The sequence below is a fragment of the Cynocephalus volans genome, chromosome 4 (assembly GCF_027409185.1).
Source record: "Cynocephalus volans isolate mCynVol1 chromosome 4, mCynVol1.pri, whole genome shotgun sequence".
NCBI lineage: Eukaryota > Metazoa > Chordata > Mammalia > Dermoptera > Cynocephalidae > Cynocephalus > Cynocephalus volans.
Window position 1 is genome coordinate 146,587,690 of NC_084463.1, and position 11,555 is coordinate 146,599,244.

General features: G+C 36.0%; 1 pseudogene; it reads left to right on the plus strand.

Moving 5' to 3' along the window:
• The first annotated feature begins 264 nt into the window (after window positions 1-264).
• Window positions 265-1,176, plus strand: LOC134376447 (olfactory receptor 4C12-like; annotated as a pseudogene).
• The last annotated feature ends 10,379 nt before the right edge of the window (window positions 1,177-11,555 follow it).

Genomic DNA, 11,555 nt, shown 5'->3' on the forward strand with positions numbered 1-11,555 from the left:
AAAAGTTACAGAACTTTTTTACTGTAGAAAATTAAAGACAAATCAGGAAATTATAAAGGATGAAATGAGTACTCTTCACATACAATGTCATCTGTAGAATATAAAAAATAAGACAGGTGACATGGCTTTGTGCTTGTTTTTGCTTCTTGTACAACTAAAAAGATGTAGCCATGGATATATTTTTTCATTAAGTGAATGTCTTATTATTGAGGATGAGTATGACTTTTTTTCCAGGGTAGTCAACCTGTCACCTGAATGGAATTGATGGTGAGGATGAATAACGTGACTGAGTTCATCCTCTTGGGCTTGACACAAAATGTGGAGCTTCAGAAATTCTCATTTGTTTTGTTTTCAATTGTCTACCTGGTCACCCTGGCAGGCAACCTGCTCGTCGTGATTACCATTGGCACCAGCATGGCCCTAGAAACACCCATGTACTTCTTTCTGTCTAACTTATCCTTTATCGATGGCTGCTGTTCTTCATCCATGACTCCTAAGATGCTAGCTGACACTCTTGCTGTGAGAAAAAACATCTCTTTCAGGGGATGCATGACTCAAGTCTTTGCTGAGCATCATTTTGGTGCAGCTGAGATCATCCTTCTGACGGTGATGGCCTATGACCACTATGTGGCCATTTGTAAGCCCCTGCACTACGTGACCATCATGAACTGAAAGATGTGTAGCCTCCTTGTGGGAGTGGCCTGGGCTGGAGGCTTTGTCCATTCAACCATTCAGATCCTCTCCACAGTCTGGCTGCCCTTCTGTGGCCCCAATAACGTAGACCTCTTCATGTGTGACCTTAACCCTCTGTTGAAACTTGTCTGCATGGACACTCATACCCTTGGTCTCTTTGTTGCTGCCAATAGTGGGTTCATCTGCCTTTTAAACTTCTTCCTCCTGATGGTCTCTTAGATGGTCATCCTATACTCTTTGAAATCCTACAGCTTGGAGGGAAGGCGCAAAGCCCTCTCCACCTGTGTATCTCACATCACAGTAGTTGTCTTATTCTTTGTGCCCTGCATATTTGTGTATCTGTGTCCAGTGACCACCTTTTCCATTGATAAAGCCGTGGCTGTGTTTTATACCATGATTACTCCTATGTTAAACCCTTTAATCTACAGCCTTAGAAATGCAGAAGTAAAACATGCTATGAAGAAGTTCTGGGTCAATAGGTGATTTCAACAAAGAAATAATCACGAAACAAAATTACTTAATGGTGAAAAAAAGAAAACATAATGTCTAAGATTCTGGACTAAGTGAACAGTGTATGTCAAAGTATGTTGTTGTTGGTATATAAACCATTTGATGAAAGGCCTAGGCACTAAATTGTTTATCATTATAAAAATTCCCATTTAGAATTATTTACTGTTCATTTGATTGTCAAACATTGGTGCACCATCAGAATCAGTTAAGGTTCTTGTTAAAATGCAGATTCCTGGGACACAGCTCTCGAAATCTAATTCAGCAGGACTGTTGTTGGATTGGCGTATTTGCATTTTTATAAAATTATCCATATGTTTGTAAGTAGGTGATCTATGCAGAAACTGTGAGCAATAGTGGTATGGATTATGCTTGCATTCTTAGCCCATTAATGGATCACCTTATTAAGACATTTCCTGGGAAGTATCTTTCATAGTAGAAACTATAAGAATAATGAACTCTCAATTCTTCATAAATCATGCAATGCAAGCCAATACCTTTGCAATTTCACAACAAAAATAAAATATTCTGGGAAAATAGAAATGTTATTTGTATTGTTTCTCCAAGTTTTCTTTCTCTGCTTTCTAATCTTTTGTCACATCTGGTCTGACTGTCCCGTTTTCTCCCTGCCTCCAAAGGAAAGGTCTAGCATGTATTACTGCTGCATTATTTGGACTAAAATTGATTGTTATTGTAATTTTTACCAGTCATTCATGCTGAGGGCCTTGTTTTCAGGGTTTTTCTGTGTGAAGGTGATTTTACATACCATTTTTGAATGCACATTTTAGTGGAATGGGTGATAGGGTTTAGTGTACTATCATGGTTAACGGCATAGTTTCAGATTAAGATAGTCCCGAGTTCCAAACTTAGTTTTGCCACAGATAGTGTGAGCTTTGTCAAACCACTACTTTTTAAAGTTTAAATTAAAGGGTAATGATTGAGATGTTTTCAGGATCAAATACGTAATACATAATTCTCATAAAGCTCTTATTACCACTGAGTGCTCAATAGCTTTTAGCTATTATGAATATTCTTTATTACTGGAGTCTTTGTAAGTATAATAGAAACACTTATTAATCAATTTTTTGAGCTTTAGAAGGAATTATACATAATTTCCCTGTCCCTGCTGTGACAAATCATATTCTGAGCTGAGTGACACTGTAGGATTTGGGGTGGCAGGAATGCTTCCCAACATCCTTGCTCATTTCTGTACTGATCTCTCCTGGTTTTCTGATCTCCTTTGGCCCCATGTCTCTTTGTTCTTGTGGATGATTCATTTGTGTGTTTGATTTTCTCATGACAAGCCCTGAAGGATCAAAGGGTGATTTTACTCTGAATCTGAGGTCAACACAGCAGGCAACCAGAATATGAACATACTTAAAGTGAGACATTTGTTTAGAGGAGGTAGTATGGTCCTGAGGTAAGAGCAGACTGAGGTCAGACTTTCTGCATTTGAATGTGGCCTGAGAAGTCATTTAACCTGTCTATTCCACATTTCTTCATCTGTAAAAATAGTAATGGTAGTACCTCTCTCATAAATTTGTTGGACTGCTTAAATGAATTAATATTTGTTAAGTCCTTACAACACTGTCAGACACACAGTAAACATTATAAAAGTGCTTTTTAAAGGCAAAAAATATTGACTTGTGGTGACCCAACATTCAATGGTGTCCTATTTTTGCCTTATATCTCTTCTAGTCCTAACAGTGTGCTTATTATATCTAGATCAGGACCTCTGTGGATCTTACCCTGTTCTTGTCTCCTTAGATGAAAAAGGCACCTTCTTGTATGACCAATATTATGTCACGTAACTTTTCCCTTTAACTTCAGGCAAAAACATTGTTGACTGTTAGGGTCATTATTCGGCCTCTGGAAGTCTTTTTAGCAGTAGAGTCTTGGATGATATGGAAAGATTTGAGATATGGTGTCAATAGAGCTAGGATTAAACTATATCATTAGTTTATGTAACATTGTACGTATTTCACAATCTCTCATGATCTTATTTTAATCTTCATTCACATGTACAATGAAATGGTAATACATTTTTCATAGGATTATTTTAAGCCGTGGATGAGACACTATATGCAAAGTGTCCAGGATAGTGCTTGTCACTCAATGAATGCTTAAAAAATGTCATGGTCTTTGTTTCATCATCAGTGTCCCATTTCTGCTTGTCCATTAAAAAAAAACCTTTATGATTTATGCTATTATTCAGCTGTATGTAAATACTATATTAGCAGGCCATGAGGAATTTTCTGAATTCTAAGAGTAAATCCCCCCAAATTAAGAGATAAACTCTGAAACAGTCTACCTGAAAAGTCTGAACATCTCCAGAATCAAAATCAGGTTAAGGAAAACTTCAAAATTTAATGGACTTTTTATGACAAATAAGAAAGCTGTAGTACAATAATTAATAGTTCTGATAAAAGCTTCTATTAACTATTACAACGTGGCTCGTGCTACAAAGTCATTGACTTCTTTAATCCTCACAAGAGGCTTGCGAAATAGGTAATTTCCAAAGCAATTAACTGAAGCCTGGAAAATTTAAATACGTTACGCCAGGTCACAGAGGTAGTAAAAACATGAGGTGGGGTTTGAATTCATGTGGTTTTGCTTCAGAACTTGCACTCTTAAACATTATGGTATATATCATAATAATGACACATCTGAATACAGAAACACGTTCTAGTCAAGGGAGATAGGCAATAAATAAGTAAATGTATAAAAAAGGGGAATTTTATCTGGTCTGGGTCAATATCATTAACAACTCTCTTTCCTGACTCTAACATCACCAACTAACCTCACCTTAATTGTATTTAATTCGGCTCTAATTAAAATCAAGTTAAAATGACATAAACCATGTATTCAAGTAAGCTCCTTGCCCAGACCACTTTGTGTGTGCCTCCTGGCAGTTTCTCCTTTTGGTGGACCCGTTGGTGTAGCCGACAACACTGATCTCTACTTGCCTCTGTATGGACATCTTCTATTTTAGTATCTACCACTTTGTTCCCATGTAAAAGCATTCACATACAGAAGCTGAAGTACGCCCGTTGGTAGAAGGAAAATTATCTGCTTAACCAAGTTTACATTAAACTGTAGCTGATGTTTCCATGTCCTTTCAGATTGTGTGCAATTGCTCCCCACTCAAACACACATCTCTTTGACCCCCTGCAGTGCCACTCGCACATGTTTCCTGTGCTCCAGCCTCAGTGGTCTCACTCTTGCCCTTAGGCCTTTGTGCTCGCTCTTTATCCCCCAAATGCTCCTCTTCTAGATCCTCGCATGGCTGGATTGCTGTCATCACTCCGTCTGCAGCTCAATTTCCATCTCCTTAGTGGTCTTCTTCAACCACCCATGTAAGACCATTCTCTGTGTCTTTGAGTCACTCTCTATCCCATCACTCCAGAACATTTTCTCTACAGCACTTTCAGCATCTGAATATCTGATATATTTGTTTATTATCTCCCAACTAGAGTGTAAATTTCATGAAAATAGAGGCATTGGCTATTTGGTTCACTTTGGCATTTCCAGCACCTAGAATAGACTGTGCACATAGTAAAAGCTTAATTTGAATAAATAGCTATCATCTACCATCTCCACTTAACGCACTTCGGAGTAAATACCTTGAAAAGGGACCCTTGTTAACTGAGATGCTTCTGAAATTGATGGCTTTCCATTTTTAGTGATTAACCTAAATGGACAATTTCAGGTCAGTTTACTGTATCATCCATGGCTCTTATTTGATGACACAGAATCGTCTGTAGCTAATTTAAGTAGAAGATATTTATTCTATGTAATTAAGTAGTTTATATAATGTTTGGAAGGTGAAGATCACAGAATCTGAGATGAACTACCAGGAGTAACTGGCAAAAGCACGTATGTTAGGACAGGCATGCTAAAGGAGATGCTGTTGTGCTAAAACCATGACTGTGCTGCCACTGGCAAAACTCCACAAGCACTACTGACCTCAGAATCACTCTGACTCTGTTGACACAGTCAGAATCCAGTCTCAGAAAACTAATGTCCAACTCAAATACTTGTTCTTGGTTGGCAGTAGCCAAGTCACATTTCTGCACTCAAGTGGCAGGGTACAGGGAAATGTATGTAGTTCTTTTGAAAAAGTGGGTTCATACTTTGGAAACTAGCAACATGTTCAGTACGTGTTTAAGAGTTTTTTGGGCAGCCTCACATTCCTGATTTTCACTACAGCTGGGGATGGAATCTCATCAATGGGTTTTATTTATCCTGTAGATAGTTTATTCCTACATAAGTTAAAGGTGTTCATGTCTCTGACCTACACATAAGAAGAAAGGGAAAAATCAGGGACTACAAGGAAGTTGAAGAGCAGAAAATTTATTGCTATCGTAGACATTATTCATGTTTATTTAATTTTTACTGAATACCTATTGTCCTAATAATTGCAGTTAGTGCTGAAATAGAAACACAAATGAATAGATCAGAGCTTAACCTTTTGTGACTAGCATACTATAGTATATAATTTAATAGCAAATCTCAAGCAGCTCTTTCAACTTAATTTTGAGATGTTTATCAAAGGAACATTTCCTCAGTAAAAATGTTTCTTTTATTTTACTCTTATTTTAAATGTAATATTTCTGGTTTTTATTATATAAATTTAAGGTGTACAACATGATATTTTGATACCATGCATAATGAAATTATTACTTCAGGTAAGCAATTTATTATATCCATTACCTCAGATAGTTATGTTTAATTTTTTTTTCTTGGTAAGAGGACCTAAAATCTACTTTTTAAGAAAATTTCCCATATGTAATATAATATTATTAACTATAGTTTTCATACTTTACTTTTTTAGACCTCTACACTTATTCATTCTACGTATCTCCCCATTTCTCTCACCACACTCCCTCTGGTAACCACTCTATATTTTTAAGTATTTAAATTTAAAAAAAATTTCACATGGAGGAGAGATCATGCAGTATTTTTCTTTCTGTGTCTGGCTTATTTCATTCAACATAATGTCCTCTAGGTTCATAGATGTTGTCACAAATGGCAGGACGTCCTTCTTTTGTAAAGCCCCCATATATCACAATTTTTGTGTCCAGTCATCTCTCAATGGACGTTTAGGTTTTTTCCATATCTTGGCTATTATAAATAATGCTTCAATGAATATATGAATGCAAATGTATCTATTAGCTACTACTTTCATTTCCTGTGGATATATACCCAGAAGAGGGATTACTGGATTATATGGTAGTTCTATTTTTAATTTTTTAAGGAAATTTCATACTGTTGTCCATAATTATTGTACAAATTTACATTCCCAACAGCAGTATGTAAGAGTTATCTTTCCTCCACCTCTCAGTCAACACTTATCACTTGTCTTTTTATTTTTTAATTTTCTAATATTAAATATTTTTTTTTGATGAAAAATTTGTTGTAATTGATTTAAAAGTGCATTAAATCTCTCTGGGGGCCAATGGGAGTTTTGAAAAAAAAATTAAAAATGCTTTTTATTGAAACATATTTGATTGTACATATCTGTGGGCTCCAGCATTGAATATTAATACCTGTGTGCAGTATGTGATCCTAAAGTCAGGTTATTACTATATTTATCCTTTTACAATGTAATCATTTTTTGTGGCATTATAACAATTTCTCCCTAACCCCCTTCCCTCTTCCCTCCTGAGGTGGCCTCAGTTCTGTTCTCTGCTTTTGAAGGTTCAATGAATTATTGTGATTATTGTATCATTCTCTCCTTTTATTTATTTATTTGTTTATTTCTTTTAGCTCCCACTTATGAATGAGGACATGCAGTATTTCTCTTCCTGTGCCTGGTTTATTTCACTTAACATAATTTTCTCTAAGTTCCTACATGTTGCTGTGATTTGGAGAATTTCATTCTTTTTATGGCAGAGTAGTAGTCCATTGTGTATATATACCACATTTTCCTTACGCATTCATCTGTTAATGGACATTTAGGTTGGTTACAACTCTTAGTTATTGTGAATAGAACCAAGATAAACATGGTAGTGCAGATATCATTTTGACATGATTTGTATTCCTTTGGGGTATATATCTAGTAGTGAGATTACTGGGTTCTATGGGTTGAACTATGTTCCCAAAGTTCCATGTATCAGAAACTTGACCCTCACTGTAACAGTGTTAAGAGGGTGGGAAATTCTATTACTGTAATTGAAAGGTGGAGCCTTGAAGAGGTGATTAGATTGTGAGGACCATACCCTAGTGAATGGATTAATACATTGATGGTTTAATGGAGGTCATGAGCATGATCCTGATGCCTTTATAAGGAGAGCAAGTGTGGAGGTTAGTGTCTCTCTCTTTCCAGCCATCTGCTGTGTGATACTTTGAGTTGCTGTAGAGTCACCACCAAGAACAAGGCCCTCACTAGATGTGTTCTCTGGACTTTGGACTTCCTATCCTCCAAAACTGTAAGAAATAAGTATTGTTTCTTTAAAAATTACCCAGTTTCAGGTATTCCTGGTATAAGCAAAAGAAATGGACTAATGCATGAATAATGTGGTAGTTCTATCTGTAGTTGCTTGAGAAACTTCCGTACTGATTTCCATAATGCCTGTACTAATTTATAATCCCATCAGTAATGTATAAGGGTTCCTTTTTCTCTGCATCCTCACCAGCATTTGTTATTTTCTGTCTTTTTGATAATACCCAATCTAACTGAGGTGAGATATCTCAATGTGGTTTTGATTTGCACTTCCCCAATGTTTAGTGATGTTGAGCATTTTTTCATATACCTGTCTGTTGTCAATTTGTATGTCTTCTTTTGAGAAATATCTATTCAGTTCCCTCACCCATTTTTTAATTTGGGTTTTTCTCAAATTATTATTGAGTTATTTGAGTTCTTCGTATATTCTGGATATTAGTCCCTTGTCAGATGCATAGTTTGCAAATAATTTCTCTCATTCTGTAGGTTGTATTTTCACTCTGCTGATTGTTTCCTTTGTTGTGCAGAACCTTTTTAGTTTGATAAATTCCCATTTGTTTATTTTTGCTTTTGTTGCTTATGCATAAAATAAATTCTTTTCCCAGTCTACGTCTTAGAGTATTTCCTCTGTGTTTTCTTCTAGAAGTTTTATAGTTTTAGGTCTTGCATTCAAGTCTTTAATCCATTTTGAGTTGACTGTTGCATATGGTGAGAGATAGGGGTCTAGTTTCATTCTTCTACACATGGATATCCAGTTTTCCCAGAACCATTTAGCAAGGAAACTGTCCATTCTGCAAGGTATTTTTTGGCACATTTGTCAAAGAACAATTGGCTGTAAGTACATGGATTGAAATCTGCATTCCCTATTTTGTTCCATTGGTCCATGTGTCTGTTTTTATGCCAGTACCATGACATTTTGGTTACTATAGCACTGTAGCATATTTTGAAATCAGGTAGTATAATGACTTCCACTTTATTCTTTTTGCTAAGGATTTCTTTGGTTTTTCAAGGTCTTTTGTTGTTACGTATGAATGCTAGGATTATTTTTTCTATTTCGGTGAAGAATGTCATTGGTGTTTTGGTAGGGATTGCACAGAATCTGTAGATTGCTTTGGGTAGTATGGACATTTTCACAACATTAATTCTACCAGTTCATGAGCATGGAATGTCTTCCCATCTTTTGTGTGCTCTTTACTTTCTTTCACCTCCTCGTTTAAATTTATTCCTAGGTATTTTATTTTTTTGGTGGCTATGGTAAATGGGATTGCTTTCCTGATTTCTGTTTCTGCTTGTTCATTGTTGGTGTATAGAAACACTACTGATTTTTGTTTGTTGATTTTGCTTCTGGAAACTTCACTGAATTTTTTATCAGTTCTAAGAGTTTTTTTTTTATCAGTTCTAAAAGTCTATAGGTTTTTCCACATATAGGATCATGTCATCTGCAAAATGGGACAATTTCACATCATCTTTTACAGTTTGCATGTTCTTTATTTTTTTCTTTTGCCTAATTTCTCTGGCTAGAACTTACAATACTATGTTAAATTGGAATGGTGAGAGCAGGTGTCCTTGTCTTGTTCCTGTCTTTTCCCTTAGAAGGAAAGCTTTCAACTTCTCCTTGTTCAGATTGATGCTAGCTGTGGGTTTAACATTTATAGCTTTTATTATGTTCAGATAATTTCTATACCTATCTTGTTGAAAGTTTTTATCATGATGATGTTGAAATATTTTCTATCATTTGACTTTTTAAAATTTTATTTATTTTTTATTGTAACATAGTTGATGGTTACAGAGTTGAATATCAATACCTGTGTGCAATATGATATGCTCAGTCAGGATAATTAGAATATTCAATATTATATGATATAATAGTTTTTTATGGCCCTTTATCAATTACTCCCTTACCCTCTCTGCCTCCCCTCTTCTCAGCTCTGTAACCTTAGCTCTATCCTCTCTTTTTGAAAGTTCAACATATTATTGTGATTGCTGTATCTTTCTTTCTTTTTAAAAATCTGTTTACTTTTTAGCTCCCATTCTGTGCCTGGCTTTTTTTTTTCTTTTCTTTTCTGCTATTCTTTCAAAATATTTTATTTTGAAATTTATTTACCTATTATTGGAACATAGTTGACTGCACATATTGTGGGGTATAGCATTGAATATCAATACCATTGGGGAGTGCGTGATGACCAAATCAGTATAATTAGTGTATTCTTCATTATACAATGTAATTGATTTTTGTGGCCCTTTACCAATTCCTCCTTTTCTCCCCCCCTCCCCTTTGCCACTTCTGGTAACCTCAGTTCTATTTTCTTCTCTTAAAAGTTCAGAGTATTGTTGTGATTGTTGTATCTTTGTTTGTTTGTTTATTCATTTTTTATTAACTCTCACAAATAAGCAAGGGCATGCGATATTTTTCTTTCTGTGCCTGGCTTATTTCACTTAACCTAATTCTCTAAGTTCATCCACGTTGCTGCAAATGGTGGTATTTCATTCTTTTTTATGGCATAGAAGTATTCCATTGTATAAATATGCCACATTGTCCTTATCCAGTCATCTGATGATGGACATTTAGGTTGGTTCTAAGTATTGGCTATAGTAAATAAAGCTGCAATAAACATTGGGGTACAGGCATCCCTTCAACGTGATTTGTGTATACACCCAGCAGGGAATTGCCAGATCATATGTCATTTCTATCAGTAGTTCTTTGAGGAACCTCTACTGTTTTCCATAGTGGCTGCACCAATTTCCAGTCCCACCATCTGTGTAGGAGTGTTCCCCTTTCTCTGCATTCTCGCCAGCAGTTGTTATTCTCTGTCTTCCTTTTTTTTTTTTTTTTTGTCTTTTTCGTGACCGGCACTCAGCCAGTGAGTGCACCGGCCATTCCTATATAGGATCCGAACCCGCGGCGGGAGCGTCGCTGCGCTCCCAGTGGCGCACTCCCCCGAGTGCGCCATGGGATCGGCCTGTTATTCTCTGTCTTTCTGATAACACCCAGTCTAACTAGGGTGAGATGATATTTTTGTGTGGTTTTAATTTGCATTCCTTGATGCTGAAAGATGTTGAGCATTTTATCATGTGTCTGTTGGCCAATTGTATATACTCCTTTGAGATATGCTTATTCAGCTCCTCTGCAAAATTTTCAGTTGGGTTATTTGTTATTTTATTTACTTTTTACTGTTAAGTTGTTTGAGTTCTTTGAATAATCTGGTTATTAATCCTTTGTCAGATGCATAGTTTGAAAATATTTTCTCCCAGGGTGTAAGTTGTCTTTTTGCCTGTTAATTGTTTCTTTGGTTGTGAAGAAGCTTTTTAATTTGATATAATCCCATCTGTTTATTTTCCTTTTGTTGCCTGAGCTCTGGGGGTCATATTCATAAAGGCTTTGCCCATTCCAACTTCCTGAAGTGTTTCTCCTATGTTTTCTTTTAGGAATTTTATAGTTTCAGGTCTTATACTTAACTTTTTAATCCATTTTGAGTTGATTTTGTTTTATGGTGAGAGGTGTATGTCTAGTTCCCTTCCTCTACATATGGATGTCCAGTTTTCCCAGCACTGTTAATTCAAGAGGCAGTTTTTGCTCTTATGTATGTTCCTGGTGACTTTGTTGAAGATCAGTCAACTGTAAGTATATGGGTTGATTGCTGGGTTCTGTGTTCTATTCCATTGGTTCGAGTGTCTGTTTTTATGCCAACAGCATGCTGTTTTGGTTACTATAGCTTTGTAGTATAGTTTGAAGTCAGGTATTTTTATGCCTCCAGCTTTATGTTTTTCCTCAGGATTTCTTTGGCTGTTTGGGGTCTGTTGTTGTTCCATATGAATGTCAGGGTTGTTTTTTCTACTTTTGTGAAGAATGTCAGTGGTATTTTGAAAGGGATTGCATTGAATCTATAGATTGCTTTGAGTAGTATGGACA